This window comes from Pogonomyrmex barbatus, unplaced genomic scaffold (genome assembly GCF_055798465.1).
Source record: "Pogonomyrmex barbatus isolate J1 unplaced genomic scaffold, ASM5579846v1 scaffold3, whole genome shotgun sequence".
NCBI classification, from domain to species: domain Eukaryota; kingdom Metazoa; phylum Arthropoda; class Insecta; order Hymenoptera; family Formicidae; genus Pogonomyrmex; species Pogonomyrmex barbatus.
In genome coordinates this window covers 17,773,364-17,789,429 of record NW_028297127.1, presented here as the reverse complement: position 1 = coordinate 17,789,429, position 16,066 = coordinate 17,773,364, and the positions used below count along the sequence as shown (strand labels likewise).

General features: G+C 35.4%; 2 protein-coding genes across 10 annotated transcripts in view; both read right to left on the bottom strand.

Annotated features, from left to right (window-relative positions):
* The window catches only part of LOC105427841 (dystrophin, isoforms A/C/F/G/H), a 409,642-nt gene that overhangs the window by 208,450 nt on the left and 185,126 nt on the right, over positions 1-16,066 (bottom strand). The window lies entirely within an intron of this gene.
* Positions 1-16,066, bottom strand: part of LOC148936117 (uncharacterized) — a 133,058-nt gene that overhangs the window by 109,827 nt on the left and 7,165 nt on the right. The gene's annotated exons all lie outside the window — the stretch shown is intronic.

The window sequence follows — 16,066 nt, the reverse complement described above, 5'->3', positions numbered from 1 at the left end:
TAGAGATGGTTCGGTTAACTTCGTAGTTCCTGCAGCATAGGCAGGTAGCTAAGGTGGGCGAGTCACCATTTTCACGGGACGGAATCCCGTGCGGCGAGCGACCACTTGCGTTCGCATTCGTTGCCGATTGTTCGGCAAGCCATATTACGCCAGCGACGCCAGCACCAAGTAGATTATTCTCTCTCCTCCTATCCTCTCCTATCTTTCTCGCCCACCCCTGCCGTAGTGGTGGTTGCCAGCCTGGCCACGTTGTTCCGCCTCTTCAGCCTCTCTCGCTCAACCGTATTCACTCACTTTGTCCCCTCGAAACTTCGAAGACGGAAATGCAGATTTAACTTGCCGTGCCAATGGCGGTACATATACATAGTAGAGTGCTGGCAGTCCACGGAAATGCGGCCGAGCTAATCTCCCGTTAATTAAATGAACCGCACACGGCTTCGACCGACTTTCTCTCTCTCTATCTGCTATTGCCAACCCAAGAGGAAGTCAATGAAGTAACGAATTAGCTACGACTTTCAGCTCGAAAATATCTGGCGTAATAGAACCGGAGCCCGCGAATCCACGTCTGCGCGCTGCAGCATGAAGAAAATCCGACAATACATTTACAGCGGACGATTGTAATTACAGAGAAACTTGACGATTTAGTGCCCATTCGCGCTCCGCCTCGCTGGCTAACCGGTAACTGCGAAAGACACTTTAAGGACCCTCTAATGCACCTGACTACCGCGATCGTAGCCGCTGTTACACAACCGTGTCCGATAAAGACGCAGCTTCAAGAACGTGCTGAAGGGTAAACTTCTAGCGTATCATCTTACGGTTAAGAAAACCGCTAAGTAACGTTTAAATATTAAATTTCAAAGAATCTCCCCAAAGATATTTTTAGAAGAGTCTAAATATATAAAAAAAGTATATATTTCTAATAATTAATATTTATTTTATTTATTTCTATTTAAAAAAAATAGAAATAAATTTTATATTTAATACGCTATCTTTGATCATCTTAAAATTGTTTTCTCTTAGTCAAAATTTAAGCATTAATCTAATAAATAATATACCAATATTTAATCTCATGTTATTTATATAAGTAACATTAATATAAGAATTTTATTAAAATAAAAAAAAAATAAAAAATAGATGAAAATATTAGAAGAATTTATTTCTAAAGCAGATGTATATGAATGATAAAGTTCATATGTGTATTAATTTAAATCCACATGTATGTATTTGTATACGTATACATATACAACTTGCATTGTTGTACGTATTGTATAAATTTTCGAGATAATATTGTAAGGAGACATTATACATCTACGTATAGATAGCATTCGTTGCTCGAAGAAATATATCAATAAATACTCACTGCATTGTGCGTTACTTTGGCGAGGATCCAGACTGAATATTACCCATCCAAGATTTATACAACTATTATTTCTTGTACAAACTACATTCGTATTATAAAAAATATATGAGCTCATAACATTCTCTCTCCCTTTCTCCTTGCACGTAACGATCATTAATATTACACTATTAATGAGGAGATACCCTGACCATTCCGGCGGTACATTTCAAAGTTGAAATATTCAAAGATATCGATTTTGATGAGACAAAATAACATGGCACACATAGTTCCACTGAGAATAATTCGACGATCATCCAATTTCAACAAATTGAGAATATTTTCAAAATGTTTTATTAAACAACCGTTCAGGGAATTGTTGAAAAAAAATTCGGATTTTATTATTTAAATTTATTCAGAAGGAATGAATAACAAATTTTGAAGCCTTCTCATGATAGAAAAGAAGATGTCAATTTTTTATACAATTTCTTTTTTAATAAACTTTCCTAAAACTATATTTATAAAAATATGTCATTGTAATATTATAATGTCTTTTTTATGCAGAATAATTAAATTTATAACTATATTTACATAGTTAAAATAATAGGTGCATCTTGTCTTCCCAGAATAGCACATTGATTATGCATTGTGGAATTTTTTTGTCTTTAAAAATTTTACTTGTAAATTCTTTTTATTATCAGATACAGTCATGCTCTCATAATATTTTCTTAATTTCGATACAAACAAGGCAACTATAAATTTGTATAATAAACAGAAGAACAGCTAAGATCATATCGTTAGTTCTCTTTGCAGTCTACCATATTTGGATAGCTACTACGGGAGAACGACGCCAATGTGTTACTGCTCTTATGGGAACACGCTAATAAGTGTACAATATTCATCGCTACTCTGCAATCAAGAGTAATGGGCATGAATAATGGATGAGTCCCGTAGAATATTCTGATTCGAAATTCTAGAAAACGATCATGTTATGATCTCGTTAATAATCACGATTGTCAACACATAAATCCATCGATTCTTTTTATTTAAATATTATTAACAAAAAAATATTTTGCTAATATTACGAAAGATATTATATTCATCTGTTTATAACTAAACTTGAAAAATGTAATTTTGATTCGACTGACTATTACTTTAATAGTTACTTAGAGTTACTCCTAATAAATAAACGTTATTGTAATTTATGGTGATACCGTTTTTCATTATTTATTACATAAAGCACAAAGGAAATTAATTATTAACAAAAAAATATTAATCAAAGATAATAACTAAAGAGATATTTGCATATTTTCTATAAAATTCTATAAAATTAAAATCTTTTTAATTTTTATTATAATAAAATTAAGGATTATATTCATATTTATATTCTATTTCATATTCAAAAATTCTATAATATTAGTTAAATATTTTTCGATTATATTACTGTAATATTAATTCGATATACTATTGATATACCACTGATACAAACCGCTTATTGGCGGTAAGACAAATGTAACATTTAACAGTTTCTCGCAATAATCAAGATCGTAATTGTGAAGATTCTACTCTACGCAATAATCACCAAGGAGAATGCAACGTAATGATGTATTGTTACAACATGCTGATCACAAACAGTAATCGAAGTTACTAAAGTTACGGCAGTTTGCAAGTTTCTCATATCTCTTAACGTAATTTCCATCAACTCTTGATAAGCATCGAAAATTTGAATCTCTAGCTAAAAGATAATTAAACAAAGAAAGAGAGAAAAACAAAGATACATACATGGAATTATTTTTAAAAATGGTTTAAATGGTTTAACCAAATATAATTTTATGGTTTAATGGTTTAACCAAAAATATAGATATCAAAAACGTAGAGAATGAAACACAAATGAGTATGAGTTATCAGAGATATTTATGTCTAGATAAAACGAAAAGTAAAGAGAATGAGAGGAGAGGAGAGAGAGAGAGAGAGAGAGAGAGAGAGAGAGAGAGAAAGAGAGAGAGAAGAAAAGGGCAAGCAAATGTGAAAAAGGTGGATTCATCTAACCGGAAAAAAGAACAAGTTGACATTGCACATTATCGCATGGACGAATTAATTCCGGGAACTCTCAACGATAGAACGCTGCCACGTATAATTCCTGAGCCCTGAAAGCCCAGGCTATCGCTAGGGCTTCGCTTCAAAGTACCAACTTCGCCACCCGTCATGACATGCTTCTGAAGTTCGAGCCCTTTGGGAATTTCAAACGAATTTGGTGGAGGGGTGACTGCTCGTTAAGCTCCAGTGATATTTGTAACATTTACGGGTGTGAATTACTGCAAAGCGTCGTAGCATATATACGAAGCGTTTTTCTTCGCATTAAGTTGTGGTACCGAAAGAGATGAAAACGGCTGTTACAAGTGACACCAATGCCGCGAAGCTTTCCTCAAAGATATTTTAGACGACCCAAACTTTGATTCTTTTTAAATAAATTATTATGTCGGAGTACACAAAAAAATTGAATATCGGAAATAGATTTAACGAAGTAAAAAGAGAAGAATTAAAAGTGATTATATCATAGATAAAATTTAAATAGAATTTTGATCTTAAAGTTCACAGAAAATTATACAATAGAGAGATGAGAATTTTTAATAATAAATAAAAATTGTTACAATAAAATAAACATGATATTCATTATACTCGATAATAATTATTAAGATAGTTATTACCACAAAATTTTTCAATGTAAAAGTGTCGAAATATGTAACTTTTCTTCTGAATGCACTGCTACCGACAGATTCGAACAAAAGGTAGGATTCATTTAAAAATGAAACTTTCTTTAGTCATGAATTTTACTGATTTCTCTCACAGCCTACGACGTATGACGAAACGTTGCTGTTAATAGTCACGCGGCGATAATAAAACATAACTGTGTTATGTATAAAATAAATAATTAGAATCACGACAGTCTTGAAAGCCCGCTATACATTGGTGAAGTATAGAACTTTGTGAAAACGCCCTTTCAAAGTTCTAACTTGGAGAATTTCGGGGAAAACTTGGCAAAAGGTGAGAACTCGTTAACCCAGGATAATGTTTGTAACATTTACGAGCAAAATTTTAAGAATAACATGCCCAATATAATATCGTATTTAAGAATAACATGCTGAATATAATATCGTATTCATAATCATATATACTGCTATTTTCTTTGCTAAACTATTACTGCTTTAAAGGAATAACTATTATAGTTTAATGTTAACTGCAGTACAAAATATTAATAGAAATTGTAATACGTTCTCTTTGTACGTAATGCCTTTAAAAATGAAGAAATTTCATCGCTATTGTTTCGACCACGCGCATTCAGTGCAAATTAGTCAACTTAGTCGCGCAGTGGGTTAAGATACATAATTAGAAGTACCAGATTAAATTCTCCGAGTCACGATATGAATAATATAATATATTCCTCGCCACGTGGTTAATAAGATTAGCGCAAGTAATCGTGAATAACGAGTAGAGCAATTTCCGAATAAGAGATGGATGTAAACCCCGGAAAGCTCATGATGGGTTACGCTTGAAGGTACGGAACTTCAACGTGCGTCATGACACGCTCGAGAAGTTCGCACACTCTGGGGAATTTAGGAGAAATCTCAGTGCGAGGTCGAGAACTCGTTACAGACGAGTGATATTTGTAATGCTTACGGCGAAAATCCGCTGTGAAGCCCAGCCCGCATAAAAGAGATCGCGTATATTTAAATAAGTTTAAAATATTATTCCGCAACTGCACGCATATACACACGCGCAATGCTCAATTTATTAATTTACTTTATAATTATCTAAAAGTGGCGAGTGCATTAAATAATTTCATTTTATCCTCATATGACCATATTTTTCTTCATGAAGTATTCACGAGTAAAAAAATTCAGGGATTTCTCAAATTAAATTTATTAAATTTATATACGCATCAACAGATACTTTTTTATATTTTTTTAAATGTATTAAATGATTTTAATGTGCGTTCTTTCGCATAATTAATATAAATTTAAATTTTATTAAAAAATTCAGAAATTCTATACATAAGAAATATATATCAATCACATAAATATATATCAATCACATATGAATTTTGTCATTGAAACAAAATTGACAAGAGATCGATGAATAAATAAAGTTTGCTTAACTGGAATTTTGTAATAATATCCGATATATAGCTAATCTAAGATTACAATTACGATCACTTAAAAAAAGACAAAAGATGTAAAATTTATTTAAGTTGCAAGATTAAAATGCAATATAATGCTGCTCGATATAATTATACTCAATAGAAATATCTCGTTTAACATACCGAACGAAATATAACCGTTCGAAATAATGCGGCTAATGAGAGTGTACATAATGCATCGTAATCACGTTGCAGTAAACTGTGCAGGATTACAGTTAAAAGCATAATAATTACGGACACCAGTTATCGCGATAAAATTTAAAACGCTCCCAAGTGATTCCGTAAATACGTATCGTGTAGCGATAGCCGTTCGCCAGAATAATCACGTTATAATTTCCACGCAAATGCGAATCTTGTTACTGATCTAATTAACAATCTAGTTTCACGAAGTGTGTTTGATCGAGGAGAACGGAAAAGAGGATGAAAATGGATCGAAGTCAAGAAGGGGGAGTCTGCGCGTCGATGTATTTTCAGCATCGACGCGCGCTCGTGACGGACGGACATCTCCTTTTATCTTCATGCTTAAGCAACCGGCTGTGGTGAACGTACCTACTCCTCAGTAAAGCCCCCGGGAATTCTGATTACTGATTTACGAGGTTCCGGTCCTACGAGGAACCGATCCTCCTCGAGAAGACAGACGGACCCAAAGTAGATGCCGTGAATGCGCTCCAAGAGAGGAGGTAAATCCTATCAGAAGTACTTAGAGTTCGGGCGTTGCCACTCTCTTACTCTGTACCTTCTCTCCTCTAACTAGTAGTGGTTCCATCCTACTTAACTCCTACAGTTCGTCCACCATTCACCAACCCGCCTAATAGATCTTATTGGACCCTAGATTTGAGATTTATCATTTAACAACTAGACTTTGCTCATCGAGATTTTACTACATTGGAAAGAAATTAATTGTACTTTTATTTAAATGTGTGTTGTTTTAGAATATTTAATTGGAAATTAATTTAGTGAATTGATAAACATGTATATTTTTGTTTAACATATGTATAAATTGATGAATTGGTGAATTATCAGATAAATAGTTCACAACAATAATATGGACTAAGCGATAAGTCAGCGATTCTTGGAAAATTAAGTGACGCTCCGAGAGGTAAGCTTAGATAAAGACAAACCAAGGCAATCAGCTTACGTATAAACGCATAGATTACTAGTTTCGAAAAAAGTAATGTCGCTTATGGATCTGGATTATAAACAACGCTGTTTCCAGCTGAGCTAAGAATAAGGAGTTTCTTAATAATAAAAACATGTTGATTACTGCAGGAAAGAAGGAAACAACGTCATAATCTCCCGTGACTACGTTATCCTTAATGTATGTATGCTCCTCGAGTGCGGATGGTAGAAACGAGAGAGTAAGAGAACATCCCTGTGGCGCGAGCAAGGTATATATGGAGCATCACGTTACTTAGCTTTTAACGGATATTAATACAATTTACAGTGTCCGCGCCAACATCGAAAACTTTGCCATGCTCATTAACATTTTTACGGTTTATTACGCGAAATAAGAAGTACACACTTCGCCATCATCTAAAAGCAAATAAATATCTTCCTTTCATTTATACTAATTTACTCATCAATTTATATATAACAAAAATATATATATATATGTTTATCAATTCATTAAATTAATTTTCAATTAAATATTCTAAAAAAACACATTTAAATAAAGGTAACAATTATTAATTTCTTTCCAAATGTAGTAAAATCTCGATGAGCAAAGTCTAGTTGTTAAATGGTGAATTATATTATTCGAGACGAACAAGTGTCTGAAAAGATATGTTGTCCCGAGTAACCAATGCGAACTGAACGTCAATGCGCCGACTATTTGCCATCTTTCGATGACACAGTAGAGATATACATGATAAAATATCGAAAAACTGCATCGAGAAGTGCACGGTAACAGGGTTGCTTCGTACCAGTTGGTCGTGACACACGCGAGGAACGAAATTTTCTCGTACGTGCTGGCAAGACGCCCGTGGTATCCAAATCGTATTGGCATGACGCGTTCATCGGTAGGTCTTCGTGGTCGTATCGACCGATATCGAGCAGCCTGGCGTTTCTCACACACGCGAATATTGGTCCATAAAAATTACGAATATCGAAATGCGATACCCGAATATTCATCAAATATAATAAAAATCTCCGTTATCATTCCAAAACCAATTGAAACCACACACAAAATTAGTCAAACTCACTTTACAAATTAATTTCCAAATTAATCATGTAATATTAAGCCTTAATTATATGAATTATATGAATTAATTCTTGGATAATATTTGGAATTAGCATAATAAATGAAATTTTATAACTTAACAAGGGAAATAATTTTCTAAATGTGTAACATTATTTTCTTCTAAAATTTATATATTAAAACTATAATTTATTAGTTTTAATTTATATATTAAAATTTTATTATTTATATATTAAAATTGCGGCGGTTATGCATCCACCGCAATGCAGTAGAAAAACTGTATCGTAGTAAGACGTTTTGAGAACGAATCATATCTGAAAAAAATTCCCACGCGTATGTAAGTAAAAAAATGTTATTTATTAGCCGCCATGTCCAATGATACTTCTTGCACAAAACACATGCATTCGTCAATGTGTTTTAATACATACACAGTCTCGGTAGTGCAATTGGCTCTAATTTCCCGTGGGCACCATTTGTCATTTGATTTTGCAGTTGTATCCTAAAGTCCAAATTACTTGCAAAAAAGACACATAATTTAGTCTTAATCAATGACTGTCACACTACGCAAAATTAATATTCAATCTAAAATTATTTAATTAAATTGATGGCATTCCTCTTGAGAAATTTGACGAAATCACTCGATCAAATTGTTACTAAAGCTTGATCAATTTCGAAACACGAAGATACAAATTCGTAGTTTCACAGTCAACGAAAATAAATAATTTCAAATCTTAAAATAATGCAATATAAATTTCATAAAAAATTCAAAAAATTTAATATTATTATCTAGAAAATATTTCTTAATATGTACAACGTATTCGATATAATTTTAGTAAGATAATTCCTTTTTCAATAATTAACTTTCATTAAAAATCAAGATTTTTATTAATTAAAAATTATTCTTAAGATAGATATTTTGACATTTTGAGATTCATGTCAATCGTGAATCAATAATAAGTGAAAAACATGATAGTATGAAAGGCTGATGTAGGAATTCAATTCTTAATAAAATAAGTTTTGCCACAGCACGGTCAATCTTTGGACAGTTATGGCCACAGTTTTTCATAGAGAGAAGCAGAAGAATCTAAAAAAAAAACATGAGTGATTAATTTAATAGTTAGGAATGTTGCGGCTACATGTGCCTGCCGAAAGCACACATTTGTGGTCACGACGAACCAGACTTCACGTGCCCCACATAAATGTGGTTGACCAATTAGTGCCTCGTTTTCAGCAGAGTTAGCCAGAACCAATGCATTACAAATGTCTCTCAATTTAATAAGTGCAGCTTCCATTGCGTCATATAAATTCCGATATAATGAACGAGCTTCATCAGCCAGATATACATACGCGTATAATCCGCGAAATCGTTACTCACATCTCTCTATCGTACGTTCGCACAATGCGAAATTGCACGGAATTCTTTCGTTCTCTCGCAGTAGATATTTCTACTATCGCAAAAGGAACGCAGTCGTTCGCACAGTTTGTTCCGCTATTTGCAAACCACTCGTGTGGGTTCCATTATGAATTGCAATATCACGTATAATGTACCTCTTTCGAGGATTTTCTAATACGTAAAGAATAAATATAGAAATGTGTGAATAGAAAGAAAAGATGAGATTTAATTATATTCGAGCTTAATTATACCATCGCTTAAATTTCGAACTCCGAGAGTATTCGGATTTGCTCTATAATCAGCAAAAACCGGCCGTATCGATTTCTTCGGATAAAATATACGCTGCTTTATGCGCTAACTCATAACTTCCCACCTACATCGGGCGACTCGATGTATCGATAATTTCGCTATGCCCCGCGTGTTCGACCAACGCACGTTCCACCTATTATCGGAATACCGGAAAAACGATAGCGCTGCGCCATTAATCCCACTGATAACCATTATTTAAGGGAACCGCTGATCGTTCCGCTTGTTATTCTTAACAAACAAAAAGTTTGCAATAAAAAATCAGGCAATCTTAGATATCCGCACAATTAATGCGCCTAAAAGATTTAGCTGCGCTTTGAAATATTAAAATTCAAAATAGATTTGATGAGGCGCATACACACGTACAATAACGTTAACAAAAATAATAATAAAAAATATCAACAATGATGTAATTCGAAATCGTGTGGCATATATTTTGTATACAATATTAATTGCATTTTTACAGTTGCAATGTTAAAAACAAAGCGTATTTTTAAAAATTTACGAAGTCTTTTTAAAGTTAAAAAAGTTAAACTAGACTAAAAAAAAACTTTAAAATTAAAAAACTAAAAACTCAGCTTTTTCTGTCCTACTATTAATCTGGCAATGTGTATAGATCGCGTGTGTATTGAACGTACGCCAGATAATTTAGAGATGTACCGAGACAATAAATGTTAGCGCAATAGACTAGCACTTGATGGAGGCAGATTTTTTACGAGAATTAATCATATCACAAGCGTGACAGATGTGTCAAGGGTGATTGTAAACAGCGGTCATTCTGTTGCTACACTATCATTCAGCAACAAGAGGCACGTCAACAGGTACGCTACAACGTTCACGCACAAAATTGAAAAAAAAAAGAGAGAAAAAAAGAGATAAATCTCATTTGTCGAGTGTCGTTGTGCTTCATATACACAAAAATGATTTCTGTGTCTATATATAAAACAATAAAAACGTAGCAGTTGACACAAGCTTTATTTGGCCATCCGTCCATTAAATAAAATTGATGGAAACTTTCTCCCTTATCGTCTACATATCAAATATATAAAATAATTAACAAGAAAATCAGGCGGGTGAGAGTATCACGCGGGGGAGAAATCGGTGAGATCCAACGAGAATTATTTCGTTCGTGGAGCCGCGCGATCAATTTTCGGTGCGTTCTGTGCAGTTTTCGAAATGCAGCCCAAAGCGAATCCAATTTCCAAACGCGCGTCGCGGCCGACATGCAGGGACGATGACGCAGGTGCGGCGCACCGCAACATAGCGGCTGAAATTAATCACTCTAATAAATAATAATAACCGGCGGCACTCTCGCGCCTAGTTAGTTCGTTATTAATACGCAATTCATATTAAACCGGCCCTTCTCGCATGGCCCCCGTAACGACATGCGGGGGCCGAACGTCCCCGGCTCTTCCACCCTCGGCGCGCGCGCGTTCGCCATCCTAGGGTAGGTTTGGTGTGCGCTTGGTGTCCCACATTCGCGGCACGACGTGTGATAGTTGTGCTTCGCACGCGGCCACAACCCTGCTACTTTATGCGCGTATCGGACACATCTCATAATTAATGTGCCATAATTAATCGGCGCCGGCCGGACTCGGTGTGGACATTAGTATCGCGGAAGCATATACCCTCGTGGAGTGTCACGTCGTTGCGAGTTTCTAAATAACTGCACCTACGGCGGCACGACGCCTCGTCTTTGAATCTGACGAGCTCGTTTCATTTCGACGCCGGTGAATTGGAGACGAAAAGGGACAACCATTATATCAAGCTCCCCAAGCGTACACACAGCTTGTTGTTGCATAAATACATCTGAATTATTGAATAAAACGGAAATTGTGTGTGGGCTGCAACGATGTAATGTTTAATGTACGCATTATTTCCTTCAACGAAACGATAGCTAAAAATTGAAAAAGTTCATATCTCCGAAAAATTGATGTCTCTGTGAATTTAATCTTAATATTTTAGGTAATTAAATCTTAATATTAAGAAATTAAGATAAATATGCAATAGATTCTAGTGGATTATATTGCCATTGACATAAAAATTGTATTTTTATTTAAAATGTTCTAAATTAGAAAATAAAAATTAAAAATTCAAAGAATATGAGTGCAAGATAATGTAATCTGGAAACAGTTTGCCCTTTAATAACAACATCACCAAAGAACTACGCCGGAAGAGCGGCAAGGAGGAGGTCCGAGCTGACAAAGAAAGGACTTGACGAGCAGACAATGAGACAGAATCAACGTTCAAACAATCACTATCTGCAACGTTGTTGTCGACGTTATACACCGGCGTTGTTGATAATAATTCCGACGGTAGACAATGCGAGACTACAACGGCGAACAGAGAATGCGCTAGGCGGGAGGAAATACGCTAGGCCGTGCGAGATAAGCTTTTAATTTTCACTCGAATCCCGGGACCTGACAATGCCACCAAATTAAAACGCCCTTCGCGAGCGCACGACAACGCGCGGGCGCGACTACGCTTTGCATAATCACTTTACGAGTGAACAAAATCCACGAAATAACGGCCGACTTCCCCGACAGCGGTCGCGTGGTCGCGCACGCGAATATTTGCGCGATTTGCGCGAATTTTACGATCGTATCGAGTGTTGTCGCCCGCACACACCGCCACCGTCGGAATTTACGAAGTTTTCGCGCGTTTATGAAAAGAGCATTATTTCCGGTGGTTATTGTCGTCGCAAAAATTGCACCGAACAACTATTCGTTGAACCGTTTCGATAAAGCGCGGTGATCGCGCGGCCGTAATTTTTTTACAGTTTCACGATAAAATCGTAATGATTGCGCGCAATTGATTGCGGATAGAGAGAAAGAGTTGCGCTTGCTTATAATCCTCCGCTTTTAATTTGCAAAATTCGGCATGCTAATGTTTATTAAGAGCTAACGAAGTTTAGCAACGGAAGTCCTCTAAGCGGAAGTTCCAGGGAACGTAAAAAGAAAGTGCAAAGTTTTCGCATCGGGATCACTAAAGCGCAACTGTACGTGAGAGACAGCTGTGGTGTAATGTTGCTGTGCCAAGTTTCAAACTGTTACGGGTGTAATGGCATTAATTACAATAATCCGTTACAAAATCTGCGGAATATCCTGGCGGACGTAAAGCGATTATTCGTTGGAACGTGGTACTGCAACAGTGATAATCCAATAGTGAGCACACTGCGATAATACATAAGCGTGCTCATAAATGAAGGAAGAGTGTTTCCCGTTTTCCGCGAGTGGAAATGCTGTTGATGTAAATTAACAGCCTCTACTTATCTCTCTCAACAAGAATTAATTTCTAAACTCCTAGATACATGCAGATTTTCGGAATGAAGATATGAAACCAAGGCACGCCGCTCAAGCATACACGTTGTTTATATTAAGTTAACCAGGACAGAGAAAGAAGAGTGTACAACAAGTTAACAAAGATAAAAGGTGGAGATGGGGATGCTTTTATTTTTCATTTCTCGACTCCCGGCGACAATGGACAGGAATTAAAGCGAAGTACCGAGCTCGCGTAATTGTTTTACGAGCGGATAAAATTCATGAAGGCCCTCGTAATACGGGCGGATGTTTTCTTTTGAGAATGTCAGTTTATGCGAACCTTCCTACATCTTTGTCACTCGGTGGCATAAATATTACAATATCCGATGGTACTTTTCGCGAATACTCGGCCGGGAAACTCGAATTGGCCAGGCTCTAGAGAGTTGTCGAGACATCAAATAATGTCGATAATGAAGTCGAAAATAGCCATTGATTTGTACCACTGCCCTACATTTCTCATGAAGCTGCAAGGATCAACTCCAAATAATCGTCACCGATAACATCGAAAGATATAAGTGATTCCACGTATTTCACATAAAATAAAGTATAGATAATTTACACTGAAATTATATTTTCAAACAAGCTTACCGTTATTTATTATCTAAAATTAAACAACTTCATAAACAGAGGTAAGCAAGAAAACGATAAATATAAAAAAAATTTAAAAACTCTTCTTGTATTCTTGAAAGATAACGTATGATAACGAGGCGAGAGAGGAATGATCAGGTATGACTCGCCGGCACTAAGGATTTAAACGGAACGTATCCCTGCGGTGATGGATTTATCGTAACGGTCCTCTCGCCGAGCGGAACCAAACTGGAGTCCCCGTTGGCAGTAACATCCTAATGATATAGTGTTGCACGCCGCTGGAAGTTTACGCTAATGGGACGAGCCCGGGGTAAAATGTGTCCGAAGTTTGGACGTCACCGGCGCGGCTTTAAGAAGTTGTCTCGGGCGACGCTCCTCCGGGATGGAATCTATTGTGCTACCGGTCTGAGCTTAGCGCGTAGGATAGTCTGTCGAAGCGACGGCGAAGGGCACGCGGAATATAGTCTTTTGTCAGGAAGTTTCTTCCTTCCGTTCGAGTTTAGCGATTATATTGGCTTAGTTTACAAATGACGTGCTTGGATACACGAGTAAAGTATGCTTGCGCACTGTCCCTCTTTTTCGCGCGCGCGCGCGCGCATCTGTTTTCCCTCATCCCCCTCTCTTGGTATCCACGATTGCAACGTTTCTATTCTACCGGAAAATTCGCACCACACGGCTAGAATCCAGTAAGCCGATCACGCCACGAGTCCTTTTATAAGATTGAAAAGCTATGATATTTACGCGCAAAACTGCGAGCTTTGTTCATTTAATGAAGTAAAAGTATAATTTACTCGGTGATCAAAATTGCGAACAGGAGAAGAGCGTGATTAAATCTGCGGAAATATTCAATCAATTACATCGCTCAATTTACTTATATACATTATATGTTAAATACGACAATTTGATATTTTTACAATTACAGTTAATATAAAAATTAATTAGACTGATAAAGCAAAAATATTGATTAATAGATAAAAAAAGGAATAATTTAGCATAGTAGACACATTGTTCTAAAATCTATTTAAATGTTTCTATTGGTGGAATTTATTTTTTTTCAATAAAAATAGCAAAGCAATTACTTTAAAATAAGAGACATAATAAATTAAGATTAATAATTCAAGAAAAAAAAATTTATGAGAAAGTTAATCAATAATCTCTTTACTTAATTAAAACAAATTTTAATTTAAAATCTAGTCTACGAAAACATATAAAACTGAAAATGCGATGAATTATGATCTTCCTTCGCATTTGTAATAAAGAAAGATCGTCTGCAGATTAGCTGAAGAAACTGCGGGTAAAAAGACGTCCGGTAGTTCTGGTACTTTCTGTATATTTCCGCGTAATGCTATATCTAGATGAAAGGTACATCAGCTAGTCATGACTACTAATTTCCTCTATGTCCGTTTTCCTGGTAGACATTTCCTTGGGAACATCACGTTTCTCCACGCTGGCAGTTGTAGTATGTATTAGGCAAATCAGGTCTGCGTATTGATTCGAACCATAATCTAATTTTCACTTTTCCACGTCATAAAATTATTACTTAAGTGTCACGTAACATATTTCATTTGTAATGTTAATTTTTTCGATATTTGATTATAAAAAGAATCAAATAACGCATCCAACGTATGAAATTCGTAAAAAATATAAAAGATAAAACACTTCGCGAGAGTGTCGCGATAAAATATTTTTAAAAGCTCATTTCGTTCAAAGTTATGATGTGCGCTTGACTCTGTTTGTAAAGTTTTTCGCCATTTCGCTAGCTGACCCGTTAATCCAGCTACGCGGCCAAGATATATACATATTTAGATATAGAAATGCATAACAACGAGAATATTTCAAGACATTGCATCCTCAATTTTTAGCGCCACTTTTGCGAGTTAAACTTAAATTGCTTTAAGTTTCCGACATCCCCCTCGCAGTCCATTCGCATTTCATCTTCGAAATAACTTTGCAAGTAACGCTATATCATCATGTAAAACATATTTCTGTTATTTTTTTTACCATAATATAATTTTATCACAATAATATAATATGAAAGTACGTGCTGTGTTAAGTGAAATAGAAATATTTAGTTTTCTCTCTAAATGTGATATTTAATTACGCTCGAAGCTCTTTCCGTCATGAAACATCAAAATTACTTCTATCATTGCTTCATTAACATTATGAGCAAAAAAAAATCCAGATTCCGTAAGTATGAAGAGAAAAAGAGCGAAATAGTTTGTAATAAACCATTAACGTCACATATAAGTTGCATCAGTAAAAGATGAACATCATAGTGAATGTTGCCTTGCTTTTCGACTCACGTTATTTGCGGCATGGATAGAAATTTTCCTGGAATTTTCCATTACCCGGTGAACGTGATTTTGTGTCCAGCAAAGTATTATCGGTGCACTGTATCGTGCTGTATCGAAATTTTCACATGCCAATTACGGGAAATCGAAGCCGATGGAATGCTAAACAAGCAAGAAGAAAATATGCCCACGGGTATTAACGAAATTAAAGTTCATGTTAAGTGCAACATAATTGTGGTTAAAGCCGTAAATTTCTGTTAAATTCTTATAATAAAATTTATAATTTTAGAATACATCTTGGAATTTATCTTGGAATTTATTCCTCAATACATAACATAAAGGACTACAAAAGTTATTGTATCTTTTTTTGTAAAATCATATGCTTCTAAATTCTGTGCTAAAATATCGCTGACTTAGCTAAAGTTTTTGCATATCAG